Source organism: Pseudorca crassidens, chromosome 20 (genome assembly GCF_039906515.1).
Source record: "Pseudorca crassidens isolate mPseCra1 chromosome 20, mPseCra1.hap1, whole genome shotgun sequence".
Lineage (NCBI taxonomy): Eukaryota > Metazoa > Chordata > Mammalia > Artiodactyla > Delphinidae > Pseudorca > Pseudorca crassidens.
Window position 1 is genome coordinate 18,952,635 of NC_090315.1, and position 15,808 is coordinate 18,968,442.

The window sequence follows — 15,808 nt, forward strand, 5'->3', positions numbered from 1 at the left end:
TGCTGCACTCCTTCCGGTCTTAGCCCCCTTCTCAGCCAGGACCATGCCGAGGGGAGGGGTCTTGAGCCTCAGGTCCCTGGCCTGATGCACAGCAGTTTTCAGGGGACAGGGTAGGGGGATGCCTTAGTAGGCCTCAGATAGGAGATAGGAAGCCCAGAGTCCCTTCCCTGATGGCTGGACCTCAAAGGCCCCTGGGCCCCAGAAAGGAACCTTTGAATCCTTCATTCACACCCCTTGCCTTCTTGCGTATTCAGCTCCAAGGCCCAGCATCTTCCCCTGCCCGGCAGGGCCCCCTTGCAGAGCCGGCCGCCCGCCTGCCCCGGGCCAGCCGCTGACCGCAGCCCTGAGTGTGGAGTGAAGGGAAGAGGCTGGGCCGTGGAGACTGAGGGCCTCACACTCCCTCCCCTCACAGCCTGGGCTGGAGCCATGGGTCACCGCTCATCCACCCCAGAGACCAGGGCAAGGATTGGTGGAAATGCCGAGAGGTTCAGGGGTCACAGTGCATGGCTCGGTCGGAGGTCAGAGATTTGCTGACAGCAGGCTTGGAGGTATTGATCTGGTGGGGGAAGTGACAGAACTCTGTCCCCTGCCAAGGGCTATGGGCATGGGCTGGGGGTCAGCAAGCTGGACTCAGCAGAGCCCACCCCAGAGCAGGCTCCTGGGGGTGCGGGGCTGGGGGCTGCGGAGCCAGGTCCCTCGACAGGCAGGGGACCAGCTGTCATACCACAAGTGATTTCCGTTATCATCCTTGGGCGGATGGTCCAGCGTGCCTGGGTCTGCGTGGCCAGGGGGACAACAGGGACCTGGGCGGCTGCATGCTCCAGCACCCAAAGCCCTCACAGGTTTGAGACAACCGACCTGGGGGAGCTGGGAACTGAGGAATCAAGAAACCCAACATCCTCTTCAAGGGCACAGCAGGCTGAGGGTCGGGCTGGCTTCCTGGGGGAGGGAACACAGCTGCAGGGACCCTCAGAAGTCTCCCCCAGTCTTACCTGTTCACCCCAGAATCAGGCAGCCCCGCACCTCGGATCCTATACCCAGCTGGCTTCTGTGGGATGCAGGCATCATTCCAGCTCCCTCCCTCCCCAGAAAGATGTAGTGCATCCAGCTCGATCCTGCCCCAGCCTCTGCCCAGAGCCCTCCCAGAGGCGGCCAGACACCCCAGCTCCGCCTCACTCGTCCCCCACACACACATCCACCAGTCCAGGCCGGGCCAAGGCCTGCCCGGAGCTGGGGAGCCTCCACAACCAAGAGGATGAAGGGCACCTCCCCAAACTGAACTCACCCCAAACAGATTAGACCCAAAGGTGTTTCTCCATGCATCCTGGAGGCTGCCTGGGGAGAGAGGGGAGTGTGTGTGTGTCTGTGTGTGTGCACATGTGTATTCGCGGGTGTGTACATCCGTGTGCTTGTTGCTACGTGTGCACATGTTATTTGTGTGAGTTTATGTGCACTGGGTACGTGTGTGAACATGTGATTGTGTGCATGAGTGAACTGTGTGTGATTATGTGCACGTGGGCGCATTGTGTGTGTGCGTTTGCGTGTACTCACATGTGTTTGGCTCAGGCCCGGGGCTGGGCTGGCCCCCTTCCAGGCGCTGACTGGAGAGACACTCCAGCTGTCCCCTGGAATGGCTTGATCCAGGCTTAGCCAGAAACCCTTACCAGTCCCTATGGCCCTGGCCCTGGCAGCTCTCCTAGAGCTGAGGGCTTCTGACCAACCCCTGCCAAGCTGGCAGCATGGCCAGAGGGCAGCTCCGTCCACTGGGAAGGCATGTGGTGGCCCCTGGCTCAGAGCATACGTAGGTTCGAGGTCACTGGCACTGAGGCAGAGGCACGTGGCACACGGGTCTGGAGCTGTCCTTGAGGCCACCAGGGCCTGACTGGGGCTGCCTCCTGGCAGTGACCCCTGCTGGGAACATCAGGTACTGCAGACTGGCTCTACAAGCCATTGCGAGGGAAAGGGGTCCCCTTCACTTCAATGGATTCCTCCCTGCAGGGAGCAGTGGATTGATATGCATGACTTTCAAATTGTGCACTAAGGAACCCTGGGGTTCCTTCAGGTCTCTCCAGGGATTCCCCAAATTTGATGCTCCCAGCTTCCCACCTTCCTCCTCAAAAGAGCATTGCTTTTAAGTACTGAGCTTTTGGAGATATTTCTCCAAAAATATTTTACATCTCCAGGCTGATTTTGACCTTTCAGCTCTAGGAGTTATTTATGAGTGTGTCTCACTTAGATCTGCTTTTAGAACAATTCACTGGGCTTTAACCCCATCATCTCCTGCCAGGCGCACAATATTACTTTAGGTTGGGTTCTGGTTTAAATACTTCTTGGAAAGCAGAAGAGGCAAAAAAGAGAGAGGGTCCACTTCAGACTGGGCAGGCTTGCGGTCCCCTGGGGCCCAGCCCTTTGGCGAGGGCCGAGTTCATGTCCTCCAATAAAAGGGCGTGTTATGTGAGGGGCTCCCAGGGGAAGTGCCGCCTCACCGCTCAGGCCTTGACACGGGGAAACCCTGATAGCAGGGCATCTCCACCCAACAGCCCGCCAGCTCCCCACTGCCCCAGAGGGAGCAGGACAGTTACAGCTGGTCCTACCAGCTGGTCCTGCATCCGCCCGCATGTTCCCACTGCCTGCATATAACACATGGGGCACACCACGTTGCCCACATTTCACGCCTTGCTATGTTTGCCTGAAGTCATAAAATGTGATTTGCTGGATATGGAGCATGGTTCACAGGGGCGTAAAGCGGGGCCAGAGGTGCGGTGGGCAGTGGCTCTGCCACCCTGGGCCCAGCATGGCCCCAGCATGGCCGACAACTTCTAGCTTAGATTGGCCCTAGGAACCTCCCCATGAGGGCCACTTCCCTATAATTTCCTCCACAACACACCAAGCAGAGTGTGACAAAGTCTGGGGACCTCTGGGGCAGACACACCTGGTTTAGGCCTTTGGCTCTGCTCCGGGGGGGATGGGCGCTAAGGCCCAAGGATGGTCCTGCGGTGGCCAGACAAGGTCAGGAGGTATGGGGACAGCCTTGACCCACTCATCCCGATTCATTCATTTAGAGGTGGAGAGAATACAGACAGGAACTCTGTTGCCCTTCCCTCTGCCCTACTCCCTCTGACTTTGCTCCCAGCCAAGAAGACACTATCCAGGAGCCTGGAGACAGACCAGCCCTGTCCTGCCCTGGGGAGCCCTCAGCCAGCGGGGAAAGACCCTCTGGGGTTTTAACTGCTTCTCAGACCACAAAGATATGAGGTCCTGTTGGATCCACCACAAGCTGTGATATCCACTCCTTACCAGCCACTACCAGCCCCAGATAGGACAAAACCCTTCAGCCACATCCCAGCAGGAAGGCTCCACTGCTCTGCAGAGGGGATAGTCCCTGAGGACCTCTCCACATCGAGTGTCCTTGGGGAGAAGAAGACAATGTAGCCCGAGGCCTTTTGTAGTCTGTTTCTTCCCACCCTCCAACCTCTATCACTTCATGCCATCCACAAAGGCCTAGGTGTTTCACTAATAACAGGTTCAGCTTGTTCCTGCCTCAGGACCTTTGCACATACTGTTCCAGCTGCCCTGAATGCTCTTCTCTCCAGTTTTCACATGACTGATCCTCCTCATTGCCTCTTCACAAAAACCCTCCCTGGACCCTCCAAAACAGCCACCCCCATGGCCCTCCCAGTTCCTCCATGATTGTTTTCCTGTGTGACAGAGTCCCCATCACAAATTCTCTGGTTCATCTGTGGGAGACTTTAGCATTCTGTAGCATGCAAGCTCCATGGGGTGGAGTCCCGTCGTCTTGTGTGTGGCTGCATCCCCAGCACCTGGCACACAGTAGGTCCTCGCCGGGCATCGCACAAGTGAGTGCATGGCAAGAGGGTGGGGACCGGGCCTGAGAGGGCTGGAGTAGGGCTGTGGGAATCTAACTGCCGAGCTGGACAGGGGCAGGCAGGCAGGCCAGTGTGCAGTCAAAGTGCTCACCTGGAAGTGCTGGCAAAAAGGTTCCCCCTCCCCCCATAGCAAGACAGCTGCACCACGGAGGGGCCGGGTGGCTGGGAGCTCATGCTGCCTCCCCACCACTCACTAGCTCTGTCCTCAGCTGGGTCTGTGTGGGAGGGAGGTGGGGACAGGGTGGCCTCCATGGAGAATGTCTCCTCCTGGAGGGGGCAGTGCCACCCCACAGGGTAAACACAGCTAGTGGACGCTCAGATGGCTTGACAGACCAGGGAGCGCCCCTTGCCTGTGGGAGGGGGCAAGCCTGGGGGCGAGGAGGGGCTCTGGCCCCTCACCTGGGGCCTTTCATCTGTCCCTTGGGCTCCTGGTGACACCTAGTGGCCAGCATTCCTGATACACTGTTTCCCCCATTCCCTGAACTCTCTCCCCAGGGGATGTCCCAGATGGCAAGGGCACCCCTGCCCTCGGTCTCACCCACTCACATTCTCACGATCCCTGTCTCTGGGCCCACACCACACACTCACTCTCACACCCTCCCTCAAGGCTCGTCTCTCCCACACACAGTCACAGAGCCACATGGGGCCCATGGGGTGTCCCTGGGCCTTCCAGGCAAAGGGTCTTCACCGGAGCCCCACCAGAGGTCAGCACCCACCTGCCAGCCTCCCCACACCCACCCAGGTGCACCATGACCAGCTAGTCCGCCTGGGGAGGAAGACCTGGAGGGGGGACTGCAGTGCCACCCTGGGCTCCCTGCCCGTCCCCTCCCGCTGGGCCTCACAGATACTGTTGATAAAAACAAACCAGGGCAAGGGCACAAAACCAAGGTCGAGAACCAGCAAGAACCCAGGAGATCACCATCCTGACCAGAAGCCCAGGAAGAACCAGCCCATGGGCAAGGCCCGCACAAATGAGCGTGGTGACCCTTGAGGACGCCAGGAGGAAAGGGGCCTGGGAGCCAGGCCCGGCCCAGGAGTGGGCATGTCTGCATTGGCCAAGAGATACCTCAGCTGAGCCAGGGCCAGGCTGCCTGCATCACTGAGAGAAGCCCGAGGAACTGGGGGAAGGCCTGGTGGACACTTCCAACAGAGGCAGGGGGCACGCGTGGCCAGCAGCCCAGGGTGGGGCCTGGGCCCTGGGACCCCAGACTCAGTGGAGCTGGAGGGCCCCATTTCAGGTATGCTGCCGGCCTTCTCCTGCAATAGCCACCAGGAGAGGAGGGCAAAGGTCACTTTCCCCATTTCCCAGTTCGGGGCACTGAGGCCTGACAGGAACTGACAGAGACGGGAGTTGCTGGTGCGTCCCTTCCTAGACTGTTGAGTATCAGGGCCTCCACCTCCTGTATCCTCCCAGGACCCGGGCGCCTCTCGCCGCCGTGCGCCCAGCTCTGCCTGCTTGGAGATGGCCTCATCCATCAGCGCGCCCCTCCCCAAACCCCCTCCAGTCCCTGCACCGCAGACAGGAGGTGTCCCAGAAGCCAGGCACCCACAGGACGGGATGGGGTGCCAAGGGCTGAGAGGTGGCCAGGTAGGGGTGGTTGCAGCCTTTCCCTGTGCTGCCCACGGCCCTCGCCTGCTTGCAGGGCATGAACCTTGCTCAGGGACGGGCAGGCTTGTGGGGAGACAAGGACTGAGCTGAAGGCCAGCTCAGGATGCCTCTGGCTGCTGTCTGTGCCCTGTGCTCCACGCCCCAGGGACACCTTAGGGGCCGGAAGTTCCGGCTCCTCAAGGGGTGGATGCCAGGAGCTGGACTGGGGTCCCCTTTGCCCCCTCCCCCCTGTGCTTGTCCTCAGCCCCAGCTCCACTTTGGACTGCAGCAGCCCTTCCCCAGTAGACGCTTTTGGGTAGAGAAATTCTAATGTCCCCCCGCCGCTTCCAGCCACCACCCTCCCACAATCCTGTGGGAGAAGGGGCAGAAGCTCCGGGCAGGGAGACGAGATTCCGGGTGGCCCCCCGCCCAGGGCCGTAACCCACTGGCCTCCCAGGCCTGCCCCTCAGCAGGCGCCTCCTCCAGTCTGTGGGGTGGGCCCTGGAGGCCTCAGTGGATGCAACCAAGATTGAAGTCAGTCGCAGTCTCAGTCACGCCACCTTCTTGGAGCCAGACTCTGGGGATGGGGCGGGGGCAGGTGGGAAACGTGTGCTGGGCGGATGCTGCCTTGGGGGCTGGGACACCCGGAAGGCAACGGTGGCCCAGGCCATGCAGGGGAGGGGGCGGTCAGGGAGGGCTCCCTGGAGAAGACACCTGGGCTGAGAAATCTCCTCCAGACCAAGGACGCAGGAGGAATTCCAGGGTAATGACGCAGAGGAAACGGCACTGAGGAGGACGAGACCCTGGGGAACTGGAAGGGAGAGGCAGGAGGGGCGACGTGGGCAAGGCTGGAGCACGAGGGCCCCTCGGGCCATAGCAGGGACGGGCCAGATGTCCCTACAAGGGCCAGTGAGGCAGTGGTGACTGGGCCCCAGGGAGAAATCAGGACACAGGTCTTACAGTGTGTGCGGGCAAGGGGAAGGGGCTTCTCGGCCTGGCTGCCCCCCCCGGATCAGAGAACCAGGTGGGTGAGAGGCCCTCACAGTGGCTGTGCTTCTCCCACGGGGTGTTTGAGAAATGGAGGGGAAACTGGGTGTTGTGGTAATGGGGGTGCTACTGGCATTGTCGGTGGGGACTGGCTGTGAGGGCCGTCCTGCCCAGCAGCAAGTTGTCCTGTGCCCACACAGTGTCTGAAGATCCCACCGGACACTCGGGTAGGCGGGTAGTTCACAACTGGGGGTGATTTTGCCCCTCGGGGGGGACCTTTGACAAAGTCTGGAGACATTTCTGATCATTACCACCTGGGCTGGGTGTGCTACTGACATCTAGTGGGTGGAGGCCAGGGATGCCACCAACATCCCACCGTGCACAAGAGCATGTCAGTAGTACTGAGACCGAGGAATCCCGGCCAAGGTGAAAAGCCTGTTGATAATGATCAGAGTCCGGAACCTGCTTTCTTTTTACGTGGTTTCCAAGTACAGAATTCCCTAGGGATGCAGCAAGCGTGACCATCTAAGCAAAATGGAACCTTGCTTCGTTCGGATGTTTACCAGGAGTTGTTTGCCATTTTGGAAAATTGCATCCCTAAGCCATGGCACCAGTAGCCGTCTGAGCCTGGAAGGATGCTCTGACCCGTCTGCGTCTGCAGCTGCTACAGCCTCGACGATGCTACACAACCAGTATCTTGAGTCCTCTGTAGGTCATACGCAAGCATTTTTTCAAATCAAATACACATTTGAAGTTATAAATTACATTCCTTTTATTTCTCCCTTGTTTTAAAGATAGGTCATTATATTGATTTTTTTTAAATTATGACTGTAGGTTATACTATCTATGAATTTTATTTGGGGATGGCAAGAATTATAAGATTCTTTATAGAAGGGGTAATGAATCTGACTGGATTGACCAGATGTAAGTGCTCACGGGAGGTGGGGGTTAGGGGAGAGATGAGGAAGCCCCAGTGTTCTTGCCTGAGCAGCAGATGGGGTACCCACCTGGATAAGGAAGGATAGGGGCCTTGGGTGTGAAGGAAGATAATGGATACTACTCATGGGACCATTGGCTTGAGGGGAGTTGGGTCTTAGGGTGGGGCAGCGAGGAGTGGAAACTGCAGACCGCAAATCACCGAGTGAGGGATGGTGGCCCTGGAGGGAGCCCCGGGGGCATTGCAGGGGCAGATGGAGGACAAGGGCCATGGACAGGACAGGGAACAACCAGGCAGTGTAGTCCAGGGCAGGGGTCTGCGAGTAGCTCCCTGAGGGAGGTGTGAGCGGTTCCAGGGTGTGGTGAGAGCACAGCAGGGGTCAAACATCCTTTGACCTATTTGGGGGCCTCCCTTCAAGACCACAGGCAGCTCTGGGAAGAATAAGCCTTGTGGGTCCAAGCAGGGCCATCAGCAGACCAAGGTCTCTGCCCATCAAACTGACAGGCTGGGCTGAGTGCCAGGAGGGACCCCAGGGCAGGATGGAGTGAGGAGCCCCAGGACCAGGAGGCCCACGCCTCCCGGGGGTTGCAGTTTCTGGATCTGACTATCCCAGCTCCGCACTTATCAGCGATGTGACCTTGGGCTGATTATTTCCACTCCGTGCCTCAGCTTTTTCACCTTTAAAATGGGAAGATAAGTCAGAAAGAGAAAAACAAATACTGTATGCTAACACATATATATGGAATCTAAAAGAAAATGGTTATGATGAGCCTAGGGACAGGACAGGAATAAAGACGCAGATGTAGAGAATGGACTTGAGGACACGGGGTGGGAGGAAGGGCAAGTTGGGACGAAGTGAGAGAGTGGCATGGACATATATACACGACCAAACGTAAAATAGATAGCTAGTGGGAAGCAGCCGCATAGCATAGGGAGATCAGCTCGGTGCTTTGTGACCACCTAGAGGGGTGGGATAGGGAGGGTGGGAGGGAGGGAGACGCAAGAGGGAGGAGATATGGGGATATATGTATATGTATAACTGATTCACTTTGTTATAAAGCAGAAACTAACACACCATTGTGAAGCAATTATACTCCACTAAAGATGTTTAAAAAGAAAAAAAGAAAATGGGAAGACAACACACTGCCGGCCCCACTCCCATCTACCCCCCAGACAATGCCCTGATCCTATCCCATGGCCTGGCTAGGCCAGCACCTCCCTCTTAGCAGGACCCATCCTTGGCCAAGCTGACCCCCACCCACGAGGCCCTGAGAATCACAGGTCTTCCTCCCTGTAAGATGGACCCAAGAGAATGCGTCATCTTCCTCTTGGGAAAGAGTTCCAATAGCCATTGGTCCCGAGGGCCCTTGGTGATGGTGCTGAGTGGGCCCGAGGCTCCCAGCCCCACTGGTGACTCATATCAGGACATGGGTGGCAAGGCCAGGTTTGAATCCTCCCCTAATGGAGATCTCAGCCCAGCCCACCCAGAGTGGCTGGTGTCTTGGGCCCAAAGAGGTGGTCCCAGGAAGGTGGCCGGGAGCCAGGGGTTGGGAGACCCCTCTGACATTGAGACGGTTCCTCCCCAGACCCTTCTGAGAGCACCCAGGATCCAGCAGGCCCATCTGGACAGGGTCCCTGGAAAAGTAGGTGGGCCTGCGTTTCTCCAGAGTGGAACACCGTCCACAACCCAGGGGAGTCAGACCCCTGCCCTCTCCACCAGCTCTGGCATCAGTCAGCACAAGGAGTGCCCCCCCAGGAGGGGGATCCGGGGGGGGGCACCCAGAGAGCCGTCCTGTCCACAGGGGCCCCATGTTCGGACTTTCTGTGTGGTCCCCCAGTGACATTCCACACATGGTCCCCAAGCCGCCCGCAAGACGGAGGACAGTCCCCGCTCGTGGAATAATAAGGTCCTGCAGTGTCCCAGGGGCTGATGTGTCTCAAATCCAGAGAGTATCTGGTGACGTGCAAAGTCTTGTTTTCACATTAAAAGCATTAGTTCGTTACAAGTACACGCCTAGATTGCCCCAATGTTTTGAAACTGGTTTTGACATTTCCCGGTATTTTGAGGCACCGGGTCTCCGAGGGGCCTGCCTGGGCACCCCTCTCCACTGCACCCACTCCTGCGCCCGCACCTTTCCCAGGCTCACTGCCTCCCTGCCTGTTGGGCAGGTGGGGAAGCTGGGCCCCCGGGGCCTGCAGAGCCCCTGCCCACCAGGCTGTGGTCGGCCTGTCAGGGCAGCTCCGCTCAGCTGTGAGAAAGGCCAGGGCCCATCAGATAAGGCTCTGGGCCCTCCCGCCACCTCCACCGCAGAGGCTCTATCGCCTCCCAGTCCCTCCCCAGCCCTGCCCCGAGGCAGGTGTGCTGCGCGGAATGAATTTCACTACGAGATCTCTCTGGTTTCACTATGAGTTTCCTGACCCAGGCCAGCACCTACGGCCCCCGGGGCCTCCCCTGCATCTCTAGGGCCAGGAGGCAAGTCTCCCCACTCAGGCAGCTAACAGGAGGGAGCCTGGGCAGCCCTTGGGAAGGACTTCCCTGGCTCCTAGCTAACTCGAGTGGTCCCAAGAGAGGCTGGGTTCTGGTCCCAAGAAGCCTGGCCAGCCCGGGCCAACACCTTAGGACAGGGTCCGCCAGGGGCCTGGATTCCTTGATGGCGGAGTGGGGCAGGACACAGGGTCTATCCCATGGTGAGGGAGGCTGCCCTCTGGTGGCGCCTTTTGGAATGGCAGATGTCCTTGGCCAGGGCGGAGGGTCCCGGTTCAGGAGGCTGGCCCCGTAGGATTTGGGGCTGGGACAACCAGAAGGGAGAGGAGAGCCCAGTTCCAGAGCAGAGGCCCAAGCCCCAGCTTCTCATGTTCTCTACTGGTTCCTGCTACCCACGGCCCCCACCCCACCTACAGGGGGCTGCACAGGGCTGTGCTTATGAGGGTCTCAGGGGAGGGCATGGGGTGACCCAGGAGGATGCGAGAGTCCCAGACTCCCCAACAGGTCACCCATCCCCTCCTTTTCCCTCTTCCGACTAGTAGGCCCAGGAACCCCAGGGCCTGGGCAAGCTGCCCCCCAGCATGGCTGTGGCACTGAGGGATGAGAACCCGTCCCCGCTCCCTCCCCCTCACAGATGTTCAGTGACTCATCCAGCTCAGAAGTCAGGGGCAGAGCTGGGGCTAGAACCTGTATCTCTCTTCCCAGGCCAGGCACCTGGGAGCCTGCACTGAGGGCTATGCTGGGAGGAAGGCCAGGTGGGCTTTGAGGAGCATCTGGCCCAGCGGGGAGAGAAGCAGTAAGGAGAGGTGGCGAGGCGGGCACAGAAGAGGCTCGTGGTCCAGTCTGGGGACCAGGACGTCTTCCTGGAGAAGGTGGTGAGCTGGCTGACTCACAAGGGACGCACGTGAGCATGAAGGTGTGTGTGAGGGGCTGCAGGCCAGGCAGCCAGCACAGGCAAGGCAAGGTGGGGACTGACATCTGAGCATGCAGAGCCAGGGACAGTGGCTTTAAAGAGGGTGACCACACATCCCAGTCTGCTCAGACATCTGGTTTACACCTGTCATCCTGCTGTAATTATTAACAGCACCCGTTTGCATTTTCAAAAGGGCCCCCGTTTGGACTATTAGTTAAATGGCCTCCCCACAGAAACATCTCCGTGGAGGGGGTGGTCCTCTCCCCCAGGGCTGCACTGGGCAGGGACAGTTTGGGATGGGGGAGATTTGCATTTTGGAGCTGGGGTGACAAAGAAGCTGTCGCCAGTCAGGCTCGAGGGTACGGTGGGTGGTAGAGAGTATTGGGGCGGGGGGGGGACGGTGTGGAGGATGGAGGCCGTCAGAGCTCTGGGAGTGGACACTGGGATCTGGGTCCCCATCCCAGGAGGGAGTGGGTGAGGGCTTGGTGTGGTGACACACTCTTCATTTGATCATTCTAGAAGCACCGATTGTGCAGGCTGAGCCCCGGGCAAGGTGGTCCCTGCCATGGGCCCTCACACCGTGCAGATCCAGAATGTCACCAGAACCAAATACAGAGATTTTTTAAAAAATTTCAGTCTCACAGAATATTTTAAAGTTTGATAACTAACTGAACAGAGGAGAATTGTGGGAGAGGAACAGGTGTAATACAAGGGCCCCCCAAGTCAGAAGATGCTGGGCTAAGAGTGGTGGTGGTGGTATGTGTGTGTGTGTGTGTGTGTGTGTGTGTGTGTGTGTGTGTGTATACACACACATGAACATGCATGTAGGGGGGCAGTCATAGCCTCCGCCCTGGGAAACCAGAAAAAGAGACGAAGATTTCATTTAAAGTTGGCTGCCCCAGATCACCAAGGACAGTGTCCAAGCAGCCCGGTTTCCCCATAACTGCTTTCTCCACTCTGTGCTCCATAGTGACCTTAGGAGAGGGGATTTTCACTAAATATTTAGGCATATAGCATGTGGAAGCTTCATTTGGACTCCTGCCCTGGGCCTACCAGCGTTAGGGCTGTACATGAGCAGTGGCTGTCCAGGGAGGGTGCAGAGAGGGGAGAAAGGAAACACGAAGGGGCAGCAGCTATGTCCAAGGCTGAGAGCCCCACGAGACAGAAACAGAGAGGGGTTCCCAAGGACCATCAGCAAAGAGATGCTTGAGAATTAGGGAATGGTCTGGAATCAGGATGTGGAAACCAAGGAGAAACAGGCTGCCTGAGTGGCTACCTAGGTTAGAATGTGAGTAACAGGAGAAGGGAGTTAAGGCCAGAACAGGTGTGGGGGCGCCAAGCAGGTTCAATGACCTTGAGGAGCTGGTGGAGAAAGAATAGACCCAAGGGTCCCCCCCCGCCCGCCGCCGCACTCGGATCCTGTCCCACCCAGGGGCCCTGAAAGGACATGTTTAATGTCCTATTCTTGTTGAAGTGAGCATAACCTACATACAAAATATTGTATAAATCCTAAGTGTTCCACTTGATGAGTTTTCACAAACTGCACATACTCGTATAACCAGCACCCAGTTCAAGAGACAGAACATGACCAGTACCCCAGAGCTCTCCTTGTGTCCCTCTCCAGTCTCCACCTCCAATGAGCACCTCTATCTTAACCTTTAGCCTCATACATTAATTCTGCCCGTTTTAGCACCTCTCGTGAATGAGATTATCCCAGCATTTTATATCGTATTCGGCTTCTTTTGCTCAATATTATGTCTGTAAGACTTATCCAGGTTGTGGCATGGTAGTAGTTTGTTCATTTCCCTTGCAGTACAGGACTCCAGGATTTGAATGTACTCTGACATATTTATCCATTCTACTAATAATGGTTTTTCCGGGTTGGGGCTACCGTGAAGAGTGGTGTTATGAATAACGTTGTAAACGTCTTTCAGTGCGTTGCTATATTTATTTCTGTTGGGTATATACCTGGGAGTGTATCTTAGCCCAGGCTCTCCAGAAACAGAGCCCGAGGCAAAAGCTTAGGTGGTGCTTTTCGATCAGGGGGTGCGATCACAGGGAATCAAGAGTGAGGGGAAAGGGGGTGAGGCAGGGAAGACAAGAGAGCCAATACAAGGATGAGTTTCTGAACTGACCACAGCTTGGTGCCAAAAGCATCTGATTGCTGGGCTGTTGGGACCCTCTTGCAAGAGGCTTTATAATGAATAGGGTTCATGACAGTCCATCTGGGATAAGAATGGGGGAGAATTTGTCCACTGGCTTCCACCTGCCATCGTCCAAAGATGGGCCAAAGTGTGTTAACTCCCCTGCATTTTTGGTTACAGATTTGTGGGTACCAGTTTCATCCCTCACTGTCTCATGCCTCAAGGGGTAGCAGAGAAGCCCTGGGGAGGGGGGAGTGATGGGAGGTGTCCGCAGGTTGTACTTGAAAAGGAAGGAAATGTAACCAAGGCCTCCAAGGTGAGGCTGGAGGATCTGAGGTGGTACCCAGCAGGTGTCTGACACAGAACGGAGAAGCTGGGCTATAGGGATTTAGAAATATCGCCAAATCGTCTTCCAAACTGGTGGCACCAGTGCACACTCCCTCGGCAGCGTATGAGAGCCTCAGGTGGCTCCACATCCTTGCCGACGCTGGTGTCTAATTTTAAGCACTCTGGTGGATGCACAGTGGTATCTCATTCTGGTTTTAATTTGCATCTCCCTGATGACTAATGAGGTTGAACACCTGTTCAAAAGTTCACCAGCCATTTGGACATCCTCCCTTGTGAGGCACCTACTTAAAAGTCTTTTTCCTTTTGATTTGTAGTTTTCATATTTTTAAGATACAAGTCCTTTATCAGATGTATGTATTGAAATAACTTCTCTCAAATGTGGCTTACTTTTTCCTCTCTCAATCATGCCTTTTGATTAACAGAAGTTTCTGATTTTAATGGAGTCCAATTTGTCACTTTTTTACTCATCATGCTTTTTGTGTCCTGTGTAGGAAAATGAATCTATTCTTTCCCCTAAGTCTTCTTCTAGCTGCCTTGTTGTTTTACCTTTCACATATACATTTTGTTTTCATGCGCACATCCATGGAATTGGTTTTAGGGGATGGTGTAAGGTAGAGATGAAGAGGTTTTTTTGTTTTTGTTATTTTCCAATATGGATACTTAATTGTTCCAGCATCGTTTACTGAAAAGTCTGTCCCACTTCTCTCCCCTGCTCTGCGATGTCAACCTTGTGGTGATAAAACAGGAGTCCATAGATGGATGAGTCTGTTTCTCATTTTCTATTCTGTTCCTAGTTGATTTGTTTATCCTTGCACCTGTCTCCCTAACTGTAGTGTAAGTCCTCCAACTTTGTTCTTCTTTATATATGTTTTAGAGTCAGCTACTTAACTAAATTAACTAACCTTAAGTTTGCTTATAAATTTTGTTTGGATTTTCTACCCAATCATGTCATATGTAAATGACAGTTTTATATTTTCGTTTCCTAGCTTCATACTTCTTCAGGTCGGCTTCTTTCACTTAGTAACATGCATTCAAGTTTTCTCCATGTCTTTTCATGGCTTGATAGTGCATTTATTTTTAGTGCTGAGTATTATTCCACACGTGGATGTACCACAATTTATCCACTCACCTACTGAAGGACACCTAGATTACTTTCAAGTTTTGGCAATTCTACATAAAGCTGCTATAAACATCCATGTGCAAGTTTTTGTGTGGATATAAGTTTTCAACTCCTTTGAGTAAATACCAAGGAGCACGATTGCTGGGTTGTATGGTAAGAGTATTTTAGATTTGTAAGAAACTGCTAAACTGTCTTCCAGAGTGGCTGTACCATTTTGCATTCCCACCAGCAATGAACACCTGTTACTACACATCCTCACCAGCATTTGGTGTTGTCAGCATTCCAGATTTTGGTCATTAAAAGGTTGCGCCTTATTCCTTCTTTTTCTTGCCTTATTGCACCAGCGAGGACGACCAGCCCAGTGGTGTATAGAAAAGCTAACCTTCTTTCTCATCTCCAGTCTCAGTGGAAAAGCATTCAACATTAAGCACAATGTTAGCTGTAGGGCTTTTGTTTGCTGTTTTTTGTTTCTTGGAGGGTTTGGGGGTTTGGTAAGATACCTTTGTCAGATTGAGAAAGTTCTCGTTTTTTTTTTTTTTTTTAAAGTAGCTGTGCCGGGTGTGAGGGGGCGATGGACAGTGTCAAGGTTCACAAACCTACAGAGTGAGCCATGACAGAGACAGGCCTTCAGGAGGGCATGAGCAAGTTCTCTTCTATGTCTAATTTGCTAAGAGTCTTTTGGTTTGTTTAAAACGTGGAAGACTGTCTTCTGAATGTGTTGAGAAGATCCTATGGTTTTCCTTTTTTTTTTCTTCCTGTTTACGTGGTGACTTCTACTGCTTGTCTTTCGGATGGTAAAACAATCTTGCCAACTCTTTGTTCCCATCAGGGTTTGCAGGTTCTAGTTTATGCCACTAAAAGCACCTCCTGAACTGTGGGCCTGGAAAACAACATGCAAATTCCATCCTGTGCAGTGCCCTAGAGTCACCGCTTCTCCTCGAACACTGACCACACATTTCAGGTGCCGTGAGAGGCTCCCCTTCGAAAACCACCAACCCCCGGGGGCACCAGCCCCCGCAGGACCCTCTCCCAACAGACCCTAGCGTTGCAAGGGCAAGTGCGTGCGGAGAGTGAACGGGTCAGACACCCCCGACAATTAAGAGTCTGCACAGCTCGTGTGCCTCCCCCGCCCCACGCCTGCGCCAGTCTCCTTTAAGAGAGTCGGCCTGAACGCGTCTCTGGGGCCGGAGGCGGAGGGCGCCAAGAATGCCGCACTCCGACGGGAGCGCAAGGGCTGAAGCTTCGCCGGGCGGCCTCCCCCTCCATGTCCCGCCAGGGTCTTCCCGCCCCTACTCCCAGGTCCCCGCCCCCGACTTCGAAGGTCCTCCTCGCCCGCAACCCCCCTGAACCGCCACGCCTGCCCCCCATGCTCCTCCCACAGCCCGGGACCCGACCCCAG